Below are 18196 nucleotides of genomic sequence, written 5' to 3' on the forward strand. Positions count from 1 at the left end.
GCAGCGCACACTTACATGCCCGCCCCCATCGGGGCCTAAAAATTCAGCCCCCTGTAAGTGAAAATTTCAAAACTGAAGAGGAAAGAAAATAGTGGGATTAACCATCACTTGCTGAATCAAAGTTTCTTTCTTTAAGCTATGAAAAATTTGTTACTTGCCATTTTACAATGAAATATTAACTCTCAAAATCTTGCTGTGGTTCCAACAACCACAAGGATCAAATTTGATATTTAGCCCATTTAATCATTTGTACTGCAACCTATTGTTATATCATCGAACTGGCAAAACAAAGGTACTGATCAGTGATGTTGCTTCCCTGTGGAGTTCCTTTCTCCTTCACTTTCTTCTCCTATTCAGTGAGGTAATGTCTGTCTAACCAAACTTTTTCCTATCTGGCAAGGACATCCTGCTAAGTGTCAAGAGGCCAATGCCATCTAAAGACCAGTTTTCTCTACAAGCTTGGAGCCATATTTGTTCATTGTGTATAGATTAAAGTATAGCGACACCAAATACTCTCCACAAACTTGATTCACATATGGGAAATAAGTACCTATTCGTGGTTCCTTTCATTTGTATAGGCTCTCAAGTGACTAAATGTTAGATATGATTTTTATTAAACACATGTTGATGGAAGTAAAACTCCCACAACATAAGGTTGTTTTTAGACAAGGAGTGGTATTATATTTAAAATTGATAGTTGTTGTTTGTTACAATTCTGAACCTGCTTTAGAATCATAGAGAGATACAGCACTGAAACAGGCCCTTCAGCCCATTGAGTCTGTGCTGACCATCAACCACCCATTTATACTAATCCTACATTAATCCCATATTCCCTACCACATCCCTACAATTCTCCTACCACCTACCTACACTAGGGGCAATTTACAATGGCCAATTTACCTATCAACCTGCAAGCCTTTGGCTGTGGGAGGAAACCAGAGCACCCGATGGAAACCCACACGGTCACAGGGAGAACTTGCAAACTCCGCACAGGCAGTACCCAGAACCAAACCCGGGTCGCTGGAGCTGTGAGGCTGCGGTGCTAACCACTGCGCCACTGTGCCACCCTAAATTTGAGAAATAAATTTATTTAGCATGAAGATGGATTGAGTTATATGCAAAGCAAAATGAGATATGGAGCATAATTCCCTCTTTATTGGAAAATAGTTTAATAACCTGTTCTTTGCAGATTTTAATGAGTTCCTTCCAAAATGAGAGCAATGGGTGAGAGCGATTTTGATGTAGGCAATTTCATACATAGGGTTTTGTTAGCAGAAACAGCTGAATATCAGCCAATCATAGTGGACCCATAATAATGTGGCTTTAACACATCTGGAGCAGCTAAATTGCCACTTAACTAGTATAAATGATGATAAGCTCAATAAGTCCGCTGTGGAATGTGCAATACTTGGGTAGAGTGGTTTAATAAAAATAGAAAAAATCCAGTTGACCCACAAGACCCTGTAAATGTGTATCAGAGGAACTGGAGCACAAACACAAAGACTGAACTACTTATTTAAATTCTGGACAAATAAACTCAATATGAAATTACGCAGGTAGTTAAGAAAAGGAATTATATATCTTCAAGTTCAGTACTTAGCAACAAAAATAAAGTTCTTCTTTTCATCGAGCCATTTACGGCACAGAAGGAGGCCATTTGGCCCATTGAGCCCATGCTGGCTCTCCCCAGAGCTATCCAGTCAGTCCCACTCCCCTGCTCGATCCCCGTAGCCCTGCAAGTTTATTTCCCTCAACTGGCCATCCAATTTCCTTTTGAAGTCATTGATTATCTTCGCTTCCACTACACTTGTGGGCAGTGACTTCGAGGTCATTACCACCTGCTGCATCAAAAAGGTTCTTCCTCATATTCCCCCTGCATCTCTTGCTCAAAACCTTCAATCTGTGTCCCCTAGTCCTTGTACCATTAGTTAATGTGGACAGTTTTTCTTTTTCTAACTTATCTAAGCCTGTCATAATCTTGTACACTTCTATTAAATCTCCCCTCAATCTCCTTTGTTCTAAGGAGAACAAACCCAGTTTTTCCAACCTAACCTTGTAATTAAAATCCCTCATCCCTGGAATCATTCTGATAAATTTTCTCTGCACCTTCTCAAGGACCCTCACATCCTTCCTGAAATGTGGGGAACCGAATTGGACACAATACTCCAGCTGGGGCCTAACCAGAGCTTTATTAAGGTTCAGCATATCTTTCCTGCTTTTGTACTCTATGCCTCTATTTATGAATCCCAAGATCCCATATGCTTTACTAACCACTCTCTCAATATGTCCTGGCAACTTCAAAGATCGATGCACATGCATCCCAAGGTCCCTCTGTTCCTGCACACTCTTTAGAACTGTGCCATTAAGTATATGTTGCCTCTCCCTATTCCATTTGTCAAAATACATCACCTCACATTTGTTTGTATTAAATTCTATCTGCCACCAGTCTGCCCATTCTGCTGGCCTATATATGTTCTGTTGCAGGGGGTTCATATCATCCACACTATCAGCCACACCTCCAAGTCTGGTGTCATTGGCAAATTTTGAGATTCTGCCCTGTATTCCAAGATCCAAGTCATTTATGTATAGCAAAAAAAAGCAGTGGTGCTAGGACTGAGCCTTGGGGAACATCACTGTTTACTGTCCTCCAGTCTGAAGAACAACCATTTACTACAACTTTCTGTTTTCTGTCCATAAGCCAATTTTTTAAATCCAATTTGACATGACCCTCCTATTCCATGAGCTTCAATTTTGTTAACCAACCTTTTATGTGGTGTCTTATCAAATGCTTTCTTAAAATCCATACAAACAACATCCACCGCATTCCCTTCATCAATCTTCTCTGTTACTTCGTCAAAAAATTCAATTAGATTAGTCACGCATGATCTACCTTTTACAAATCCATGCTGGCTATCCTTAATTAACTCAAATCTCTCCAAGTGTAGGTTGATTTCTTCCCTAATTATTGTTTCTAAAACCATATCTACCATTGATGTTAAACTAACTGGCCTGTAGTTGCTAGGACTGTCCTTACACCCTTTCTTGAATAAGGGTGTCACATTTGCCACTCTCCAATCCTCTGGCAGCTCCTCAGTATCCAGGGAATATTGGAAGATTATGGCAAGCCCTTCCACTATCTCCGTCCCCACTTCCTTTAGCAACCTGGGATGCAAGCCTTCCGGACCAGGTGACTTATCTACCCTAAGCATAGCCAGCCTTTTTAGTATTTGACCCCTCTCAATTTGTATCTTATCCATTGCCTCTACCCTCTCCACTTCTACTGATATTTTGTCAGATTCCACTTTAATCTTGCCCTGTGCCTCTAAGCATATATTTGTCCCTAATAGGTCCCACTCCATCTGTTATTACCCGCTTACTATTTGCTTGCTGCTAGGGGTTCCCTTTTATGTTGACTGCTATTCTATTCTCATCTTCTCTCTTTGCCAGTCTTATTTTCCTCTTTACCTCCCCTCTCAACTTATTGTATATGGTTTGGTTCTCATTTGAAGAATTCACCTGACATGCATCGTACACCCTCTTTTTTTTGTTTCATCATAATCTCTATTTCCCTTTTCATCCAAGGAGACCTGTTTTTGGTTACCTTACCTTTTGCTCTTGTTGGAATGTACCTAGCCTGTACTTGAAGCATCTCTTCCTTAAAGATAACCTATTGTTTCGATATAGCTCTTCCTGTCAGTCTTCGGTTCCATTTTACCCAGGTTAGATCCCTTCCCAACATGTTGAAATTAGCCCTCTTCCAATCTAGACGTTCTACCTTATTTCATTCCTTGATTTTCTGCATTACTAGTCTAAACCTTATGATACGATGATCACTCTTACCCAAGTGCTCCCCGACAGACGCTTGGCCCATTGGCCCACCGCATTTCCCATCAGCAGATCAAACAATGTCTCCTTTCTAGTTGGGCTGAGAACATACTGATCGAGGAAGTTCTCCTAAACAAATTTCAGAAATTCCTCCCCCTCCTTACCCTTTACTCTAGAATTGTTCTAATTGATATTTGAGTAATTAAGGCCCCCAATATCACCACTCTATAATTCTTGCACATCTCTATGATTTTGCTGAGATTTGCTCCTCTCTCTCTCTCACTATTTGGAGACCTATAGAATACCCCTAGTAGCGTGATCATACCCTTTTTGCTTCTCAACTCTAACCAAATTGATTCTGTTCTTGCCCCCTCAAGGACACCCTCTCTTTCCAACTACAATGTCTTCCCTAATCAGTACTACCACCCCACCTCCCTTTTTTTCCTCATCTGTCTTTTCTGAACACTTTATATCCTTGTATATTAAGCACCCAGTCCTTGCTACTTTTAAGCCACATTTCTGTTATTGACACTATATCATATTCCTATACTATTATTTATGCTTGTATCTCATCAACCTCATTCACCACACTTTGTGTGTTTACACACATGCAGTTTAATCCTGTCTTTGCATTCCTTGTAGTCCTTCTCAGTCTGCTCCTATCTAATATGGAACTACTCCCTTCTCTAAGACTGTCAAACACTCTCACACTATGCACCTTATTCCTCTTTTCCACTTCTATATGCTGGTGCCCATCCCCCCTGCCAATTTAGTTTAAACCCACTCCAACCACACTAGTGAATCTCCACGTGAGGATATTGGCCCCAGTCCTGTTGAGGTGCAACCCGTCTCTTTTGAATAGGTGCCTTCTGCTCCAGAACTGGTCCCAATGCCCCAAGAATCTGAAGCACTCCCTCCTGCACCAGGCTTAAAGCTATGCATTGATCCTCCCTATCTTCCTATTTTTACTCTCACTAGTGCGTGGCACTGGAAGTAATCTAGAGATTATTACCCTCAAGTCCTACTCTTTAACTTCCATCCTAGCTCCTGAACATCTGACCGTATGACCCCAATACCTGCCCTTGCTATGTCGTTGGTACTAATGTGCACCACAACTTCTGGCTCACTGCCTTCCCCCTGCAAAATATCCTGCACCCTCTTCACGATATCCTTTGCAGACCATACTACAAAAAATGCATCAGTACTGCAGGTTGTATTAAGTATAGAGTAGAACCACAACAACTAAATCAATAAAACATGGAAAAGTACAACTTTTCAACCTTGTTAATTTAACTGTTATGCTATTTTACAAAGGCTTTGGTGATTCTTCGAACTCTTGCTGTTGTTTTGGCTAACACATCTCTCACCCTCCACCAGATAATACTGAAATAAAAGCAAAAAATGCTAGAAATACTCAGCAAGTCAGGCAGCATCTGGGGAGAGAGAAACAGGTTTGCATTGGCTGCCGATTAATAAGCAAGACTTTTCTTGCTAATTTTCATTAATTCAATTTAGGATGGGAGCAGCTGTAACAAGAAGAAGTTGCATTTATCTAACACCTTTAACATTGAAAAATATTCCTAGGTACTTCACAAAGGAGAAAGGGAAAAATGGACACTGAGTCAAAGGAGGAGTGACTAAAAGTTTGGTAAAGAAGTGGGTTTTAAGAATGCTTGCAAAGAAGGAAAATGAGGTAGAGAGGTGGAGAGACTTAAAAAGGGTGGGACCTATGTGGCTAGAGACATGGCTGTTTATTGTTGGTGTGAAAGGAAAGGAGGGACGGATAAGAGGCTTGAGTCCGAGTATCAGACAGTTCTGTGGGGAGATCAGTGAGTGGGGCTGAAGTGCTGGAAGATGTTACAAAGATAAGGAGAGCCAAAGGCCATGGAGGTATTAAACAAAATGAGATGGTGGAGTATTGGAAGCTAATGTAGGCCTGTGTAGGATGGGGTGATGGGCAAACAGCAAGCAGGATTTGGGGCAAAATAAGATCCAGAGAGCAGACTTTTAGATGAGTTGAAGTTTGTAGAGGATAGACAATGGGAGGCCATCAGGAGAACAGTGAAGCAATTGACTCTATAGGTGACAAAGGCCTAAGGGATTCAGTGGCAGGTGGGGCGGAGCCAAATGATGTTATGGAGATGGAATAGGTGGTCTTTGTGATGGAGATGACATGGGGCCAGAAGCTCAGCTCAGCTTAACTTCAAACAAGGTGCAGAAGTTGCAATAGAGTAATAGTATTAGCAGAGGACAAGCCATTTTTCACTGATTGTGTTTATCTGATTGTTCACATCAACTTTATGCTAAAATTACAAAATGCAGGAAAATATTATGAGATTGAAAAACAGTTCACAGAAAGAAATCATCACTAACTGTGCATATAAGTTGTCCAAAACATGAATTAGACATTTAAAATTAAAAAAAAAACTTTAATTGGATTAAGCAAGATATCATAACATGGACTTTCTAAACAGATAACCTTAGATTGATTTTGCATCCAAATATCAAATTAAATATATTTCAAAAAGGATAGAAAATACTAAACGGTTGTCTTTCCTACAATAAGTTAGTCTACATAGCTAATTAATTAAATGAAATGAAGAAAGAATTGTTAGTTGCCAAGACTGGATGTATATTATATTTGTATTGAAGTGTTGATGAAACATCATGAAATTAACATTTTTTGTTTTGACTGTTATAGATGCTAAAGCCACCAGATGGAGCACTTGTTAATGTAGTAGCAACGTAGCATAGCTTCATCAATCTGGGGCCAAGAAAAGGAAAATAGAGGGATTTTTTTACTAATTTACATGGGCCGCAAAGTCATCTGGCCACTTGCAGCTTTTCGTTCAGATTTTAGTGTCTTTCAGTCCAATACAAGTCTATCAAGGTATTTCCAGGTCTGTATTACAGCACCACTGGACATTGCTTCTCGGACACTATCAGATGAACTGTAATCAGTCAAGGTGCAAGGTGCTTTTCACTAGCAATCTTTCTCAAATTTTCCTCAACAGCTGTCATCTGCCTAAGTGCAAATTACACACTAGCTCTTCCCTCAGCTACAAGAATCACATTAACGCACTTGACGAATACTGATCCAGTCCTTTTATACAGCAACAAGAGCAAATCCATTGAAATAAGGTCATTGAGCAGAACTTTTTAAAGAAATCTTGGTGCACATTTATTTATAAATTACAAAGTTGTTATAAGTTATTTTGTTGAATGTTATTGTTTGGTTAAAAATAAAGGTAAAATACTTGGTATTATAAAATTAGGATTTAGCAAATTGCAATTTTATATTATGATTATGATTGGTATGTTATGCTTGAGATGTAATAATAAAAGCATGATCAGTAATATTTTACATTGTTTTTCAATTTCTTTCATGATAAAAGAAATAATTTACTTGAGTTTAAAAAGTTCTAATGTAAAGGTATCTAATTATTTTTAATTATTTGTAGCCCAAAATTTGAAACCTGGTATCTATATTTAATGAACAGCGAGATATTCTATTACATCTACACATCTAAAAAATATTTTTATTTTTAAATGACAGTGCTTTATTATATTATTTTTCTTGACAAATTGACTGTTGCTGACTGGAATAACTGATCACTTTGAAATGTACATATTGTTAGTTACTTGCCTTTTTGGGTGTTTACCGAAATTTGTTTTATCAGATTCCTCACATTTTATGTCTGTCCACAGCATGTTGTTTTACCCTCGTAACAGCGAGCCAGTTCTCTGCCAGAATACATTGGAAACATATCTGCAGTATTCTTCACTGACACTTAGAATGGAGGAGTGTGATGCACTGACATCTTTGAGATTATATCCTCTATGACTACTAGTTGTTGATAGATAGAACAAGCCTACATACTAGGAGTGTTGATTTGTAGAATGAAATGCTCCATATACAAGCAGAGCAAAATATTTTGGTGGAAAGTAATTATCAGAAAGACTGACACTGGTAAATTAGTTAACATTTCAGCATGATGCTAGGGTTACCTCTGCCTGTTCTTGTTCCAGGCCAATCCTTGAGCTTGTGAAATCAGCAATTCTACTTGCTTATGTCACAACATTTGCCAAACTGTGGGCACTGGAGAGGACAAACAAAAAAACTCTCCCGCTGAACAAGACAACCATTCTGACTCCACACGACTGAACACTCCATCTGTCTTACTAACACTGAGACCAATTTTAAGCATTCAGATGTTTAATCTAATTACTGAACTTCAATTTATCATATTTTTCTTTGTAAGGGAGTGCAATGGAGCATTAATTAACTATTTAAATATGATTAGATCTCAGTAACAATACTTATGGATAATTTACAAATTGTATCCATCAATGTATATGTGTTTTAGTTTTAGCTGTTAAAAACTACTGCAGTAATTTTAGATACAATGTGGTTCTTAAATATGTCATTCATGCTCACCATCCTTCCACCCTGAGGTTAATCTTTTGTATGATGGTGGAGTCCCTCCATTTTTGTACAACAAAGAATCCAACCCCTCCCAATTTCTAATATTTTTCAAAGTGTGAATTGAAGAGAACTGAGAGACAGATGGGTCTAGATGATCAGGTTACCTGTTATAGCAGCACATCTGCCAGGGCAGTCAATCATAGTGATGTCTCTGACAGGTCGATGGAGCCTGAGCAGGGAAGGGCTAATGCAAAGAAAAGAGAGATTGAAATAGGTTTTCCCTCCTGCTTGTCTTTTGGGCTTGACTAGTCTAAAAGCTGTACTTGAGTTTGCGTGGTACAAATTCTGTTGGTCTGCTGGGAAAACAGCATTCAAAAAGAACATTTTATTCATGAACTCCTTAATAGAAAAAGTGGTGAAAAAGTTTAATTTAGCAGAAGTATTTATATCTATTTGAACTATATGTTAAGAAGCATCTATTTTTACGATATGCTTACAAACATCTTACAAAGAGAAAGTCATATACAGATTATTTTTTTCCAGCTAAACATTGCAGCTGGCAAACATTCACATAAGCTTTGGGAAAAACACCAGAATATTACATTTTTACCAATAAATATAAATAATGTTTTTTGGACACTGTGTCTGCAAAGGCTACATGTAATACTTTGAATAAAAAGTACACACCAGTTGATGTGTTCTATCATTATCTAGAACAGAAAGCTCTTTGACACTGTCCAATTACAGAGTACACCTAGCTAAATGCAACCTATGAATACTTTCTTATAATATAGATTGTCCTTTAAAAATTAATTCAAACTTTCACTTAGGTTTAAAAATTGATCGGTATATCAAGGGTTTAAAATGATCATACACTTTTTGGCAACTGGCAATTATGATTTCTATTAGAAACTGGACAGAGAAGTATTCAATATTCAGAAATGTTTAAAAACAAGTTGATTGAACAAACCCGAAAGGATTTGCATTCTTTTCAAACTTGACAATGGGTGAAATTATATTTTTAATGACATTTCACCCATCTGTGCAAGACCCCTTTTTCTGTGCTTAGTAAAAAGAAAATCAGAGATGTGTTCTGCTGCTTATTTATCCAATGGTTAATTTTATCATCCTGCATCTGTATGGGCTAATATGCTACTGGCTATGCTGGGATTGTTACTGGTGGTAGAGTCCAGTATCGACCCTGCTAGCAGGCACCTAATCTGCATGGAACTGACGGGCACGTCTGCGGTTCCTACTTGTCCCTTGCAGCAGAAAAATACTTCACTGTCTCTGGAAACTCTAGCCCCTCTCCTCACCTGGACCCTATTGGCGGGTAACACTTTCAACCATCTGGAGGCTGGTCTACCTTATCTCTCTCGGTAGGCTGACCTCCAGTAATACACTTGGTCCCAACTGAGCTGGGGAAGTTAGAACTCCCAGAGTAAAGAACCCCTGCTCCTGAGGTCACCTCCTGACCTCAGTGGCCTTCTAAGGGAAGATAGGAACAGGGGTAGGCCATTCAGTCCCTCAGGCCTGTTCCTCTATTTAGATAGATCATGGCTGGTCTGTATCTTAACTGTATTTACCTGGCTTTATTCTATAACCCCTTGTCTAACAAAAATCTTTCAATGTCAGTTTTGAAATTTTCAATTAACTTAGCCTCAACAGCTTTTTGGGGAGATTTCCTTTGTGTAAAGAAGTGCTTCCTGAAATTATGTTCTAAGTGGCGGTGGAGGTTCTGACCTCTTAAAAGGCTGACAAGAATAACCTGGAATTGATGGGGACCCAGTGCAACCTGGTCCTTGCCATTTTCCAGGGGCACTCTGACAGAACCTTAAAGAAATATGTGGCCTTGTCTTCAGTATCGGTTTTGGCATGAAAATAACAATAAGCTTTTGAAGAATGCAGTGCCCAGTGTTTGAAAATTTTCCTAAACTGCTAACAACTTGTATATTTTCTACAGCTTTATATCTGGAAAACAACCCTGTATCCTGTCACAGAGTGTACAAAATGTTTTTGCACATATAATTAGTTTGTTCAGATCAGAAAACTTCATGACAGCTGCAAAAATATACAGCATTTTGCTGTCTTTCTTAAAATATGCTGTCTATAATCTATTTTTCTTAAAATTCACTTTTAGCAAAATTGCTCTTCTAGTCAAATCCTGTGCTGTTGTCAGTTAATCAAACACCTAGCAGAAAGTGACATAAATCAAAAAAACAAATTACAGACCAAAACCTTAAGCAACGACTCTTATAGTATGTCTGATCGAAGTGGCACAAACACAAATTTAAATATATAGAGAGATGATTCTAACAGTGAAACAGACTTTGAATCAGCGGAATTGCAAACAGTGACAGACGTGTGGGGCAAGGCCTGAGACATTCAAAAGCTTGGTGTCAAGCATACATGTCAAAGCGCTGATAGACCAACAGCTCAATGCTGCAATATGTCTGCTGTGCAGGACAAGGTTATGGGAGATCTGTTGCCCTCAGACCACAGAACAAGTATGCAGCCGAATGAAAAAGCTATTAATTTACTACTGCCCTTGACCTTTGACTAAAAACACTATAAAAGTACAGCTAGCATATACTATCAGACTACCATAACCAATACAAAATGAAATTCAACAAATGTAATATATTAAAATTGCCTGATTTAAAAACTATATAGAACTCATGTTATTTTAAAAGCTTCCCTGTGACAAAAGACAACAAAGATCTGTCTTTTGGTTTCCAAAACCTCACTTACATCACACTATTTTAAATAAAAATATTTTAGAGACAGAATTATTTGGAATAGAATGAACTTTATGTTGCATGTAACTAAAACGTTAAAAGTGTTAAAATTTACAGCATTTGATAACTTTTTGAAAATAAAGTTTAATCATAAACTATTAAAACGTTGTATAGATGCAGATTAAGTCAGCATACACTGAACTGATTTTAACTGTTCAGTACAATTTTTGTGACTACCACTATAGTGTCGAGGAAGAGATCGTCTTGTTTTCTTGTTGTCACTCCTATGAAGCAAAAAAGCCCCAAACTGATACCATGGTGGTATGCTGTAACTGAGCTATTTTTAATATTCACTTACTTGTAAGTGATTTGTAAGTGAATTGTGCCCAGACAGTGTCAGAACTTTCCTGTCAGCTACTTTAGCAGCATAGAGATATCTTGATGAATAATTCATAAAAAGCAATTTTCTCCTAGTCACTGAGTCATCAATCATAGTTGCCTAAAGAGCCTTGAATTGGCCAGTGCATCTCTATTTGCAGGTAGTGTGATTCAAGAATGGCAGCCATAATCAGGCTGCCAGCTCAGGTAGCAATAAGTAACAGAAGGTGTCTCATTTTCTGATTGCTAATGAGCCACTGAAACCTTTCACTGTTTCCAATCCTCCTTTTGTTTTTTACTCTGCAAAATCACACTCAAAATCGTAGCCATGGGGAAGTTTTTTGCCAAACAAAGGTGCAGTTTGATGAAAGACCAGTGTAAATATTTGCACATTTTTTTTTCTGGCAGGAATCCTGCGTTGAAAAGAACCTCTTCAAAAGGGAGCTGTGATTTGATACATGATTGCATGCATTTACCCATGTAATTGAAATAATGAGAGATGATTGCTTTGAGCTAATAGTCATAAGTTACTGGTCTTTTTGTTTAATCCAGGCATCAGCTGTCAAGAGCCTCACAGGAGCATCGGGAAGATGCACCAAGGATATCATTTGCATCACCTCAGACTGTAATTTGGTTGTTTTTTTCAGAGCTGATACAGGCGTCAGATTCTATACAAATCTCCCTGGAGCATCAGTGCTCTTGTGTTGTTTTGATAGGAACAAGGAGAAAAAAAAAAGCACGTTATGTGCCTACTCCCAATAACTTCAATGCATTTACAGTCACAAGGAAAATGAAAGCCAATATTTTTGGCAGGCTGCTTGACAATGATGGAGAAAACCAACAACTAATTTCTTATCAAAGTAAATGTGAGTCTATATAGTACTAAAGTCACATTCAAGCACAGTTTTCCAAAAACACACATCATATATCACTGCACTTATTGTTCAAGATGACAGATATCTTTGTATAACATATCACATCCATTAATTTCCCTAGACACTACCTATTGTATTAATACTAGCTGTCTATGGCTATACAAGCAGTACTAAGGAGCATGCAGAAGACAATGGTGCAGTGATGAGTCATAATTTTTATCATCTTGCTTAATAATGAGGTGTGAAACATGTTTTCCAAATATTGTAGCTCTGCTGTTGTCTGTATGTGATTATAATATTTATGCTACCAGTGCAAAATAATATGAAAACAACCAACATCTAGGGATACAAGCCCTGAAATTCATTGTGGTTTATGAATTTCTTAGGCCGAATATTGGGGCAACTCGATATGCTGGCTTATAAATTAGGACAGAAGCAATTTCTTCTAGAATTCTACCTCCAAGTCAATGCAACCTTTGCTTTTTGGTTTCCCGCTATTCTGCCCACAAAGTCCCTATGCAGCTTAATTAAATATATTAATTTAGCTCCAGTGGCATTGGCACATTAGAACTCCAGACCTTACACTTGCAATGCCGTTCAACTGATAGAATTGTGCAACGTTTGATCCTGGCAATCTAAGGTATTACCTTTACTCATTGTTTACTCTTGTACCTGTTACCCTGGGAAACTACCCTCTTCTGATTACCAGTACTCTTCTCCAATCACTACAATACTCTTCACTCCACCTCCTTCTGCTCCCACTGCACGACTTTGCACCTGCTACTCTCCTCACTATTACTTCCTTCACCTCCTCGCTTCTCTGTTATCTTTCACACTATTCTACCCTGACATGCAAATCCTCAAACTTTGCACTACGCTAACATTGATACACTCCCTTCTTTCTTGCAGGATAAGCTTGTACACAACAACAGAGCAGGCATCCAAAGGAGCCACAATTCATGCATGTACAGTCCCCACATGAAGAACATTTTATGAACATTGTGGGCAGGAGCCACATCAGGAGTCTCACATCTGGTGAGGCTGGGGAACAAATCCTGCAGGGTTTTAAACCATTCCCCCTTGTTCCCTTCTCACTTAAATCTCATTCTTACATATTATACATGATAAATTGCTGCTGCTTTTAGAAGCCACTCAACATGCTTACCCATGCCGTAAAACGTTATCACTTTTTCTTTTTCTCTATTTCAGGTCCAAAAGCTTTACACAACACACATTGAGCAGGAGAAGAAGACAGCAACACTACAGTACAGGAAGTGTTACTTGACCTTACACTCGCAGACACCAGCACAAAGACTGGCACCCTGCGATAGGCTAGAAGCATTTGTACGTGGATATGTTCCAAGCATTAGTGCACAGGAGCAAGTGCAGAGAGATAAGATTGCCCAGGAAGAAGTTCACTGGAGGGACAGCTCACATCCCAGCCCTGCAGCAGAAGGTAAAGATAAAGTCATTGAGTGTACGCCATAGATAAGAAAACTGATGGTTAGCGACGTGGACCTTCTAAGTGCACCAGGCTGCCTGTCAGTGAGCTTGTGCACAATGTCAGAGAACATGTAGGACTCCAGCTCCAACTTGGGTACTGTCTTCTGCTACTGACCATGAGGTCAACCACAAATAAGTGGCAGCTCTATGAGCACTGCAGTGGGCCCCATGGTGCTGGAGCCTCTCGTGACAGCTCTCAAAGCTTTGATGAGAACTCAAATTGGGCCACTTGGCTCTGGGCTCCAGCATCTCTGACTTGCAAAGTGTGAAGGAAAGCATGGATAGTAGGTTTGAGAGCTTTCCAGCATGCCTCCATGCACTCTGTTCTCATACAAAGCAGTGGGAGTGCTGAGGCTCTTTCCCATGATGACGGCATATGCTCTGTGGCAGATGAAAGCATTCCAGCTCCTCTGCCTGTCTCTTAATCTTTTTGTGTGCTTTTTGATGCCAGACAGTCAGCAGCTAGACTGCCCTGACTGAACCTAAGACCCACCAGTCCGCTACCGGATCCTCAATGGCCAGAGCTCCTTGAGGTCACCCAAAATGGCCAAGTATCCTCAGTGGACATTCTGCAGCTTTCTACCTCCCAAGCTGTAGCCAATGAAGAATCATCTCATAAAATAGAAAACCGAGCAAACAATACAGGAACATGGGATTTGCACAACTCAAGACTGAAGCCTTTTGGAGTAATGGAGTAAAATGTTTTGTTTACGTTTAGTTGTTGGTCTTCATAATCTTAGCATTGCAATAAGAAAACTCATGATGTTATACTATTTGAGGACATTGATATGGTGGGTGTCAGAACTGGACTAAATTGAAGGAGGGAGTGTTGGTAGCTCTGGGCAGGGGAAGGATCATTCAAAGAACAAAGAACAGTACAGCACAGGAACAGCCCATTCGGCCCTCCAAGCCTGCGCCGATCTTGATGCCTGCCTAAACTAAAACCTTCTGCACTTCCGGGGACCATATCCCTCTATTCCCATCCTATTCATGTATTTGTCAAGATGCCTCTTAAACGCCACTATCATACCTGCTTCCACAACCTCCCCCGGCAGCAAGTTCCAGGTACTCACCACCCTCTGTGTAAAGAACTTGCCTCGCACATCCCCTCTAAACTTTGCCCCTCGCACCTTAAACCTATGTCCCCTAGTAACTGACTCTTCCACTCTGGGAAAAAGCTTCTGACTATCCATTCTGTCCATGCCGCTCATAACTTTGTAAGCCTCTATCATGTCGCCCCTCCACCTCCGTCGTTCCAGTGAAAACAATCCAAGTTTATCCAACCTCTCCTCATAGCTAATGCCCTCCAGACCAGGCAACATCCTGGTAAACCTATTCTGTAACCTCTCCAAAGCATCCACGTCCTTCTGGTAGTGTGGCGACCAGAATTGCACGCAATATTCTAAGTGTGGCCTAACTAAAGTTCTGTACAGCTGCAGCATGACTTGCCAATTTTTATACTCTATGCCCCGACCGATGAAGGCAAGCATGCCGTATGCCTTCTTGACTACCTTATCCACTTGCGTTGCCACTTTCAGTGACCTGTGGACCTGTACGCCCAGATCTCTCTGCCTGTCAATACTCCTAAGGGTTCTGCCATTTAATGTATACTTCCCACCTGCATTAGACCTTCCAAAATGCATTACCTCACATTTGTCCGGATTAAATTCCATCTGCCATTTCTCCGCCCAAGTCTCCAACCGATCTATATCCTGCTGTATCCTCTAACAATCCTCATCACTATCCGCAACTCCACCAACCTTCGTGGAGCTGTGACAACTGTTGTACCTCTCCTCCACTAGATTGCGAGAGTTCCTCTCCGTAAGAAGCCATGTCTTCACTATGTATCCCTTGTCCCTGAAAATCCATCCGTGTAAGTAGGTGAGCAGGGGGCCTGAAAAGCTGTGGCACCTGGGACTGTCAAAGTATGCAGGCATTGTGGTTGCTTCCAAGGAAGTGGGCAAACACCTGCAGGAAATGCTTTTGGTTGTCGCAGACCAGTTGAACGTTGGTTGAATGGAAGCCCTTCCTGTTGATGAAGATGGCTGGCTGGCCTGTTGGAGCCTTGATGGCCATATGTGTGCAATCTATCACATCTTGCACCTGGGGGAATCCAGCAATGGCCCCGAACCCAATGGCCATCTCTGCCTGACTTTCAGGATCAGTTTGGTAGTGCACATAGTCACCGGCCCTCATGAGCAGGGCATTGGTCACTTTTTTGATGCAGCGGTGAGCTGCTGCCTGGGAGACCCCGCACATGTCCCCGGTGGATCCCTGGAAATATCCAGACGGATGCGTAGAAGTTTAATGCCACAGTGATCTTCAGAGCCATTGGCATAGGGTGACTCCCAAATCCTAAAGGTCACAACTGGTCCTGCAGCAGGGTGCGTAGGTCAGTGACAGCCTCCCTGCAGAGCTGTAGTCTTCACTGACAATGACGCTTGGACAGCTAGAGGTAGCTGATCTGAGTTAACTACACTCTCTGGTGTATGTGAGCTCTTCTTGGCTTGGCCAACTGCTATTGCTCTCGTCGTGGAGCTTCTTGGACAGGCGCAGCAGCCTCTTGGCCCTCCCTCCATCATTGGCACCGCATCATTCCATGGGGGTCCAAAAATACAGGGTGTATAAGACCCATGTCAGGTGACCTGTGGGCCTGCTGCAGAGACAATGCTTTTGACGATTCTCTCAGTGGAGTCCCTGATGGACCTCAGAGCCCAACCTTGCTGATGGCCGATGCTTTCTTCCAGTACAGTGAGTCACCAAACATATCACACAGCAGTTTGGTAACCTAACGCAGCCTCCCTAAACCCATTATAAACCCTTGCATAGCCAGCTAGACCCAGAACCCCCTTGCAGAGCCCCCTAAACACCAAACCCCTTGCACAGCCCCTGAAACCCCAAACACCCTTGCACACAGCAACAAAGTCTGACAATTGCTTCCAAAACCCCCTCTCCGCCTATGCAGCAATGCTCAGGACTGCCTCCTTGTCATGATAATGAGGCCTCTCGCCTTGGTGCTACCAGGTTTTAACTCTTGTGAACCCGAAAGCATGTGAGTGCCACCTGCCATCCACTGAATTGAAGGTTAATCATTAAATCAAAAATAATTAAATTTAAATGCATTTTAAAAAGCTGTTCATCTTAGGGCCATCAATGCCACCATGCTGCTTTCCCGCCGCTGACAACTGGAACCGACATCACGATGCCAGATTTCCAGGAGGACGGTTCCATAGCAATTCTCCATCCCCCCACGCCTCCATTCTCACCTTAAACAGCGGCATTAAATTCTGCCCTTGAATGCTTTACATGCAGGGAGACAGGCTTTCATCAAGGCTGAGATCGCTGAGAAAATTCGGGGAGCATGGAGGCCTTGTATAAGACCATCTGAGGTAGACCAAGTCAGGAGATTTAGTTTACTGTGAAAGACTGGGCCATAGGGAATGGAAAGGTAAGGTAATAGGTCATGATGGTAAGACAGTACTTATCAAATATGGCAATCAAACTGTTAAGGTTCACTCATCACTATTATTTGAAATTAATTACAAAAAATCTTGGACTCTGAGCAGCTGATAGATGTAAATGAGGCATCTTTTACCTCAAATGCTCCTGTGTTCTGTGATGAGGGTTCTGAAGAACAGAATGCAGTTGATCAAGGGCTGGATAGTGGGAAAGTGAGTGATCATGACAGAGCTATCACATTCACAGGTCAATTTCCCAGAGTAGGAACTTGGGTAACATATATTCCAGTGGGGTGTAATGGTCGGAGGGTATGAAAATTGTGGGGACATGCATGAAAAACTGCTTGCAAGTTCAAATATTTGTTGAATATTCAGGATGATGGGCAAGACGTGAGGTCCATGGATTGGCAAAATGTGCTGAAAGAGCGGAAAATAAGAAAGCGCAGTGCAAGTAGTGATAGTAAGTCCAGAAGTGACTCTTGCGTCATAAAACAATCACGAACTGGGGAAAGAGCCTCCAATAGTGCAAAACGGAGATCTTGTAGTAGTCATCCTGACAAACATAAAAGTGGAAGTAGAGGCTGTAGCTTGAAGGGATTAGTCAATGAAATAAAGGCCACAGAACAGTCTTGCAAAAGAACAGGAAGCAGAAGTCCTCATGTCCGTGAGGTTTTGGTGGCTGCCAATAAACTGAAGGATAAGCTAATAAGAGAGGCAAACAAAGGGAGCTAGATAGTTTGGGGTTTATTCTGAGGTACCAGATAAGGATCAAGCAGCTTTGTCACATGAGTGGATTTGTACTGAAAGGTCCTTGCAGATGGGACTTTTAAGGCTTAAGTGACGCCATTAGCTAGGGTTTTGAAGAACAACTGGGTGATACAGAAAAAGTAATCTTAAAAATCTTTTTAGCTTTTTTGACCACATATTCATGGGAATGTAGGTCAATGAACATAAAGGCTTCATCTCTGCAGGGCAATACTTTTCAGACGGAAG

At 40.7% G+C, this 18196-nt stretch overlaps 1 long non-coding RNA gene across 2 annotated transcripts in view; it reads right to left on the minus strand.

The window, feature by feature from the left end:
• Positions 1-13572, minus strand: part of LOC137373868 (uncharacterized) — a 72121-nt gene extending 58549 nt beyond the window's left edge. For both annotated transcript variants that reach the window (XR_010975724.1, XR_010975723.1), the window contains exons 1-2: positions 13408-13572; positions 8416-8495 (exon numbers count right to left, since the gene is read on the minus strand). This is a non-coding gene — a long non-coding RNA (uncharacterized lncRNA). The remainder of the gene's footprint in view (positions 1-8415; positions 8496-13407) is intronic.
• Between the last annotated feature and the right edge of the window lie 4624 nt (positions 13573-18196).

The sequence above is a fragment of the Heterodontus francisci genome, chromosome 9 (genome assembly GCF_036365525.1).
Source record: "Heterodontus francisci isolate sHetFra1 chromosome 9, sHetFra1.hap1, whole genome shotgun sequence".
NCBI lineage: Eukaryota > Metazoa > Chordata > Chondrichthyes > Heterodontiformes > Heterodontidae > Heterodontus > Heterodontus francisci.